The sequence below is a fragment of the Triticum dicoccoides genome, chromosome 1A (assembly GCF_002162155.2).
Source record: "Triticum dicoccoides isolate Atlit2015 ecotype Zavitan chromosome 1A, WEW_v2.0, whole genome shotgun sequence".
In the NCBI taxonomy this organism is placed as follows: Eukaryota; Viridiplantae; Streptophyta; class Magnoliopsida; order Poales; family Poaceae; genus Triticum; species Triticum dicoccoides.
This window is the reverse complement of record NC_041380.1, coordinates 399,375,563-399,385,010: the sequence shown is the minus strand read 5'-3', so window position 1 is coordinate 399,385,010 and position 9,448 is coordinate 399,375,563.

Genomic DNA, 9,448 nt, shown 5'->3' with positions numbered 1-9,448 from the left:
ACAATCATTTGTAATTTAGTAGTGAGCACAAAGAAACATATATCATGTAATCACGAAGTCTAACTCTCTTCCTATGCATCGGCATGTCATAAAAGAACAATTCATGCACACATAGTAAAGGCCAATGCATACTATAAACAGTTCCTTGCAATTTTATCGTATTGGAAACATAGAGAGGTGGAGATATAGTTCCTCTCTCATAATAATTGCAAGTAGGAGCAGCAAGCACATGCATATTATATGTATCAAAATCATCATGTGTAACGGTAAAAGGAAACCCATCAATATAATCCTTAATAAGTGCAAACTTCCCCGATATAGTGTAGTTGAGAGAATTCAAAAAGATAATAGGACTATCATGTGTGGGTGCAATAGCAACAATTTCATGTTTAACATATGGAACTATCGCAAGTTCATCTCCATAAGCATAATTCATATTGGCATCTTGGCCACAAGCATAGCAAGCATCATCAAAAAGGGATATTTCAAAAGAATCAACGGGATCATAGCATTCATCCTTCGGTAAGCACGAAGGGAAATTAAACAATGCATGAGTTGAAGAGTTACTCTCATTAGAAGGTGGGCACGGGTGATCAATCTGCTCTTCCTCCTTTTGTTCTTCGCTCTCCTCCTCATCTTTTTCACCCAATGAGCTCACATTTTTGTCAATTTCTTCTTCCATAGATTCCTGCAAAATATTAATCTCTTCTTGGACGGCGGAGACTTTCTCAATAAACGCATCAATATCGGAATTGTATTCATAATTATCATAACAATATTTAAGGATAGCTAAATTTTTAGGTCTGTAGACAGCATCATAAAGATTTTCATATTCTTTGAACATAGATTCAATTTCATAAGCACCCATAAAAGCAACAAATTATTCTATTTGTTCCACATCATAGTAGTCATATATACCTCTAGCATAAGAAGCCAAAGTTTCATTATCATTAAATTCACATGAAAAGGGAAGGTGTGGAGCCTTCATCCTAGGGCAACAAGTATAATCATATCTCAAGCATAGTTGCCTAGCATACCAATACAACATATAAATTTGATCCCATAATAGTTTCCCTTTTTGAGTCAAGCGATAATCCCTAAAGTATTCACGTTGATCCAACGTGTCTGCCATTACCAAATTGAATGGGGTTTTCTCTGGATTATCAAAGTAGTACATAATATCTGCCACATAACGAGCATCGAGGGTTATAGGAGGTTCCTCATCTCCATGAGCAGCAAGTACACCTAATTTTTTTGGTATTTCGTGTTCCATATCCATAACTAAAGATAAATAACAACTAAGAACATCAAATAAAAATTACTTAGTGATAAAGCAAACAAGCACAGACGAGAATATTCACCCCACGCTATTGCTCCTCGGCAACGGCGCCAGAAAAAGGTCTTGATAACCCACAAGTATAGGGGATCAATTGTAGCCTCTTTCGATAAGTAAGAGTGTCGAACCCAACGAGGAGCTAAAGGTAGAACAAATATTCCCTCAAGTTCTATCGACCATCGATACAACTCTACGCACGCTTGACGTTCGCTTTACCTAGAACAAGTATGAAACTAGAAGTACTTTGTAGGTGTTGTTGGATAGATTTGCAAGATAATACAGATTACGTAAATAAAAAGTAGGGGCTGTTTAGGTAAAGACACAACTAAGTTAGTTTTAGTAAAGAGATTTTTGTTACGAGAAAGTTATTTGTCCCTAGGAAATCGATAACTAGACCGATAATCATTATTGAAATTTTATTTGAGGGAGAGGCATAAGCTAACATACTTTCTCTACTTGGATCATATGCACTTATGATTGGAACTCTAGCAAGCATCCGCAACTACTGAAGATCATTAAGGTAAAAACCAACCATAGCATTAAAGTATCAAGTCCTCTTTATCCCATACGCAACAACCCCCTTACTCGGGTTTGTGTTTCAGTCACTCACGCAACCCACTATAAGCGAATCATAAACGTATTGCAACACCCTACAGCGGGAATCCCTCATGCTTGAGCGACATGGAGAGCACCACAGGACAGCACCAATAATAAAACATGCAACTCAAACCAATCACGATCATCAAATAACCCATAGGACAAAACGGATCTACTCAAACATCATAGGATAGCCATACATCATTGGCAAATAATATATAGCGTTGAGCACCATGTTTAAGTAGAAACTACAGCGTGTAAGAGAGAGGTTACACCGCTGCATAGAGGGGGGAAGAGTTGGTGATGATGGCGGTGAAGTTGTTGGTGAAGATTGCGGTGATGATGATGGCCCCCGGTGGCACTCCGGTGCCACCGGAAGCGAGGGGGAGAGAGCGCCCCTCTTGCTTCTTCTTCCTTGACCTCCTCCCTAGATGGGAGAATAGTTTCCCCTATGGTCCTTGGTCTCCATGGCATGTGAGGGGCGAGAGCCCCTCCGAGATTGGATCTGTCTCTCTGTCTCTCTCTGTTTCTGCATTCTTAGATTCTTCCCTTTCACCGTGATGTCTACTACACAACCTTCTTCTTGTAGACGTTGTTGGGCCTCCAAGTGCAGAGGTTTGTAGGACAGTAGCAAATTTCCCTCAAGTGGATGACCTAAGGTTTATCAATCTGTGGGAGGCGTAGGATGAAGATGGTCTCTCTCAAGCAACCCTGCAACCAAATAACAAAGAGTCTCTTGTGTCCCCAACACACCCAATACAATGGTAAATTGTATAGGTGCACTAGTTCGGCGAAGAGATGATGAAACAAGTGGTATATGGATAGTAGATAAAGGTATTTGTAATCTGAAATAATAAAAACAGCAAGGTAGGAAGTGATAAAAGTGAGCATAAACGGTATTGCAATGATAGGAAATAAGGCCTAGGGTTCATACTTTCACTAGTGTTAGTTCCCTCAACTATACTAACATAATTGGATCATAAAACTATCCCTCAACATGCAACAAAGAGTCACTCCAAAGTCACTTATAGCGGAGAACGAACGAAGAGATTATGGTAGGGTACGAAACCACCTCAAAGTTATTCTTTTCAATCAATCCGTTGGGATATTCCTATAAGTGTCACAAACAACCCTAGAGTTCGTACTAGAATAACACCTTAAGACACACATCAACCAAAACCCTAATGTCAACTAGATACTCCAATGTCACCTCTAGTATCTGTGGGTATGATTATACGATATGCATCACACCATCTCATATTCATCTATTCAACCAACACAAAGGACCTCAAAGAGTGCCCCAAAGTTTCTACCGGAGAATCACGACGAAAACGTGTGGCAACCCCTATGCATAGGTTCCCAATGTCACGAAACCCGCAAGTTTATCACCAAAACATACATCAAGTGGATCAATAGAATACCCCATTGTCACCACGGGTATCCCACGCAAGACATACATCAAGTGTTCTCAAATCTTTAAAGACTCAATCCGATAAGATAACTTCAAAGGGGAAACTCAATTCATTACAAGAGAGTAGAGGGGGAGGAGAAACATAGGATCGAACTATAATAGCAAAGCTTGCGATACATCAAGATCGTGCCAAATCAAGAACACCAGAGATAGAGAGATCAAACACATAGCTACTGGTACATACCCTCAGCCCCGAGGGAGAACTACTCCCTCCTCGTCATGGAGAGCGCCGGGATGATGAAGATGGCCACCGGAGAAGGATTGCCCCCTCCGACAGGGTGCCGGAACGGGTCTAGATTGGTTTTCGGTGGCTACGGAGGCTTCTGGCGGCGGAACTCCCGATCTAATATCCGTTCTGGAAGTTTTAGGGTACGACGATATATATGGGTGCATGAAGTACATCAGAGGAGCCACGGGGGCCCCACGAGGTAGGGGGCGCGCCCTAGGGGGGTGGGTGCGCCCCCACCCTCGTGGCTTCCTCGTTCCTTCCTTCACGTGGGGTCCAAGTCCATCGGGTGGCTTTTGTTCCAAAAATAACTTCTCTAGTTGATTTTGTTCCGTTTCGACTCCGTCTGAAATTCCTTTTCTTCAAAACACTGAAATAGGCATAAAACAGCAAATCTGGGCTGGGCCTCCGGTTAATAGGTTAGTCCCAAAAGTAATACTCCCTCCGTTCCTTGATATAAGGTGTATAGATTTTTGAGAAAAAGTCCGAAATATAAGGTGTATTGCGTTGCACCACTCGTTTGGATAATTTTTTCGGGATTTGATTACATTTCCTTATATCATGTAAGCTCCTCTATTTTCTCATGTCAATTAGTCATGTGTAATCTAACTCAAAACTTGTGAAATTATCCCTCCATGTGTGTTCTTTAATTTCCGTGCCAAAAACTATACACACTATATCTAGGAACGAAGGGAGTATAAAAGTGGATAATAAAGCCCAATAATGCCCAAAACAGTAGATAATATAGCATGGAGCAATCAAAAATTATAGATACGTTGGAGACGTATCAAGCATTCCCAAGCTTAATTCCTGCTCGTCCTCGAGTAGGTAAATGATAAAAAAGATAATTTTTGATGTGGAATGCTAGTTGGCATGATTTCAATGTAATTCTTCTTACTTGTGATATGAATATTCAGATCCGAAAGATTCAAGACAAAAGTTCATATTGACATAGAAATAATAATACTTCAAGCATACTAACAAAGCAATTATGTCATCTCAAAATAACATGGCCAAAGAAAGTTCATCCCTACAAAATCATATAGTTTAGTCATGCTCCATTTTCGTCACACAAGAATCCTCTCATCATGCACAACCCCGATGACAAGCCTAGCAATTGTTTCATACTTTAGTAATCTCAAACCTATAAACTTTCACGCAATATATGAGCGCGAGCCATGGATATAGCACTATGGGTGGAATAGAATAATGAGGGGGGTTATGTGGAGAAGACAAAAAGGAGAAAGTCTCACATCAACGAGGCTAATCAATGGGCTATGGAGATGCCCATCAATTGATGTTAATGCAAGGAGTAGGGATTGCCACGCAACAGATGCACTAGAGCTATAAATGTATGAAAGCTCAACAAAAGAAACTAAGTGGGTGTGCATCCAAGTTGCTTTCTCACGAAGACCTAGGGCACTTGAGGAGGCCCATTGTTGGAATATACAAGCCAAGTTCTATAATGAAAATTCCCACTAGTATATGAAAGTGATAACTCAAGATACTCTCTATATGAAGAACATGGTGCTACTTTGAAGCACAAGTGTGGAAAAAAGGAATAGTAGCATTGCCCCTTTTTTTGGGCCTTCTTTTTTTGGCCTTTTTTATTTGGCCTTTTTTGGGACAATGCTATATTAATGATGATCATCACACTTCTATTTATTTACAACTCAATGATTACAACTCGATACTAGAACAAAGTATGACTCTATATGAATGCCTCCGGCGGTGTACCAGGATATGCAATGAATCAAGAGTGACAAGTATGAAAGAATTATGAACGGTGGCTTTGCCACAAATACTATGTCAACTACATGATCATGCTAAGCAATATGACAATGATGAATGTGTCATGATGAACGGAATGGTGGAAAGTTGCATGGCAATATATATCGGAATGGCTATGGAAATGCCATAATAGGTAGGTATGGTGGCTGTTTTGAGGAAGATATAAGGAGGTTTATGTGTGAAAGAGCGTATCATATCACGGGGTTTGGATGCACCGACGAAGTTTGCACCAACTCTCAATGTGAGAAAGGGCAATGCACGGTACCGAAGAGGCTAGCAATGATGGAAGGGTGAGAGTGCATATAATCCATGGACTCAACATTAGTCATAAAGAACTCATATACTTATTGCAAAAATCTACAAGTCATCAAAAACCTCAGCACTACGCGCATGCTCCTAGGGGGATAGATTGGTAGGAAAAGACCATCGCCCGTCCCCGACCGCCACTCATAAGGAGGACAATCAAATAACACCTCATGTTTCAAATTTGTTACACAACGTTTACCATAAGTCCATGCTACGGGATTTGCAAACTTCAACACAAGCATTTATCAATTTCACAACTACTCAACTAGCACGACTTTGATATTATTACCTCCATATCTCAAAACAATCATCAAGCATCAAACTTCTCTTAGCATATTAGGATTCTAAGCAAATTACCATGCTATTTAATACTCTCAAAATAATCTAAGTGAAGCATGAGAGTTCATCTATTTGTTCAAAATAAAACTACCATCATGCTCTAAAAGGTATAAGTGAAGCACTAGAGCAAATGACAAACTACTCCGAAAGATATAAGTGAAGATCAATGAGTAGTCAAATAATTATGCAACTATGTGAAGACTCTCTAACATTTAAGAATTTCAGATCTTGGTATTTTATTCAAACAGCAAGCAAAACAAAAGAAAATGACATTCTAAGAATAGAAAACATCATGTGAAGAAGCAAAAACTTAGGATCAACCGAAACTAACCGATAATTGTTGAAGAAGAAAGGTGGGATGCCAACCGGGGCATCCCCAAGCTTAGGTGCTTGAGACTTCTTGAAATATTATCTTGGGGTGCCTTGGGCATCCCCAAGCTTGAGCTTTTATGTCTCCTTAATTCCTCTCATATCAAGGTCTCCCTAAATCTCAAAAGCTTCATCCACACAAAACTAAACAAGGACTCGTGAGATAAGTTAGTATAAACCATTGCAAAAACCTTATCATACTCTACTGTAACAAATCACTAAAATTATTATTCAACATTGCATACTAAATGCCTCTGCATATTTAATAGTCCTATCCTCAAATAGAATCATTAAAGAAGCAAACATATGCTAACAATGCAAACATAACAGCAATCTGCCTAAACAGGACAGTTTGTAAAGAATGCAGCAACATCCATACTTCCCTAGCTCCAAAAATTATGAAAGAAAATTCCCACTGTAGTAAATTTATCATATCTTAATATGCAAAAGGTTTCAACATTTTATAACATTCTTACTTTTCTAGGGAATTATTGCATCAGCGGTAAACTTTCTGTTTTCAAACAGCAACATGTATACTTGTAACATAGGCATAGTAAAGGCTATCAATGCCACTTTTATTGAAATAAAGGATGAAAAAACATTGTTCTAAATAACAGCAAGAAAATCCTAACAAAATAAATTTATGCTCCAAGCAAAGCACATATCATGTGGTGAATAAAAATATAGCTCCAAGTAAAGTCATCGATGAACGAAGACGAAAGAGGGGATGCCTTCCGGGGCATCCCCAAGCTTAGGCTCTTGGCTATCCTTGAATATTACCTTGGGGTGCCTTGGGCATCCCCAAGCTTAGTCTCTTGCCACTCCTTATTCCATAGTCCATCAAATCCTTACCCCAAACTTGAAAACTTCACAACACAAAACTTAACAGAAAACTCGTAAGCTCCGTTAGTATAAGAAAATAAATCACCACTTCAAGGTACTGTAATGAACTCATTATTATTTATATTGGTGTTAAACATACTGTATTACGACTTCTATATGGTTTATAAACTATTTTACTAGCCATAGATTCATCAAAATAAGCAAACAACACAATGAAAACAGAATCTGTCAAAAACAGAACAGTCTGTAGTAATCTGGATCAAACGTATACTTCTGGAACTCATAAAATTATCAAATAAATTGCTGGACCTGAGGTATTTATCTATTAATCATCTGCAAAAATAATTAACTAAATATCACTCTCCAATAAAAATGGCAGCAATTCTCGTGAGCGCTAAAGTTTCTGTTTTTGACAGCATGATCAACAAGACTTTCCCCAAGTCTTCCCAACGGTTCTACTTGGCACAAACACTAATTAAAACATAAAAACTCAATCATAACAGAGGCTATATAAATTATTTATTACTAAACAGGAGCAAAAAGTAAGGAACTAAAATAAAGTTGGGTTGCCTCCCAACAAGCGCTATCGTTTAACGCCACTAGCTAGGCATGATGATTTCAATGATGCTCACATAAAAGATAAGAATTGAAACATAAAGAGAGCATCATGAAGAATATTACTAGCACATTTAAGTCTAACCCACTTCCTATGCATAGGGATTTTGTGATCAAACAGTTTATGGGAAAAATAATCAACTAGCATAGGAGGGTAAAACAAGCATAACTTCAAAATTTTAAGCACATAGAGAGGAAACTTGATATTATTGCAATTCCTACAAGCATATGTTCCTCCCTCATAATAATTTTCAGTAGCATCATGAATGAATTCAACAATATAACCAGCACCTAAAGCATTATTTTCATGATCTACAAGCATAGAAAATTTTCTACTCTCCACACAAGCAAAATTCTTCTCATGGATAATAGTGGGAGCAAACTCAACAAAATAACTATCACGTGATTGAAAATTAAGATCAAGATGACAAGTTTCATGGTTAGCAATATTCTTTAAAGCATATGTGTCATCACAATAATCATCATAGATAGGAGGCATGCTTTTATCATAATAAATTTGCTCACCAAAACTTGGGGGACAAAAATATCATCTTCATCAAACATAGCTTCCCCAAGCTTGTGGCTTTGCATATCATTAGCATCATGGATATTCAAGGAATTCATACTAACAACATTGCAATCATGCTCATCATTCAAATATTTAGTGCCAATTTTTTTATATATTTCTTCTCCTAGCACTTGAGCACAATTATCCTTTCCATCATACTTACGAAAGATATTAAAAAGGTGAAGCGTATGAGACAAACTCAATTCCATTTTTTATAGTTTTCTTTTATAAACTAAACTAGTGATAAAACAAGAAACTAAAAGACTCGATTGCAAGATCTAAAGATATACCTTCAAGCACTCACCTCCCCGGCAACGGCGCCAGAAAAGAGCTTGATGTCTACTACACAACCTTCTTCTTGTAGACGTTGTTGGGCCTCCAAGTGCAGAGGTTTGTAGGACAGTAGCAAATTTCCCTCAAGTGGATGACCTAAGGTTTACCAATCCGTGGGAGGCGTAGGATGAAGATGGTCTCTCTCAAGCAACCCTGCAACCAAATAACAAAGAGTCTCTTGTGTCCCCAACACACCCAATACAATGATAAATTGTATAGGTGCACTAGTTCGGCGAAGAGATGACGAAACAAGTGGTATATGGATAGTAGATAAAGGTATTTGTAATCTGAAATAATAAAAACAGCAAGGTAGCAAGTGATAAAAGTGAGCATAAACGGTATTGCAATGATAGGAAATAAGGCCTCGGGTTCATACTTTCACTAGTGTAAGTTCCCTCAACAATACTAACATAATTGGATCATAAAACTATCCCTCAACATGCAACAAAGAGTCACTCCAAAGTGACTAATAGCGGAGAACGAACGAAGAGATTATGGTAGGGTACGAAACCACCTCAAAGTTATTCTTTCCAATCAATCTGTTGGGCTATTCCTATAAGTGTCACAAACAACCCTAGAGTTCGTACTAGAATAATACCTTAAGATACACATCAACCAAAACCCTAATGTCACCTAGATACTCCAATGTCACCT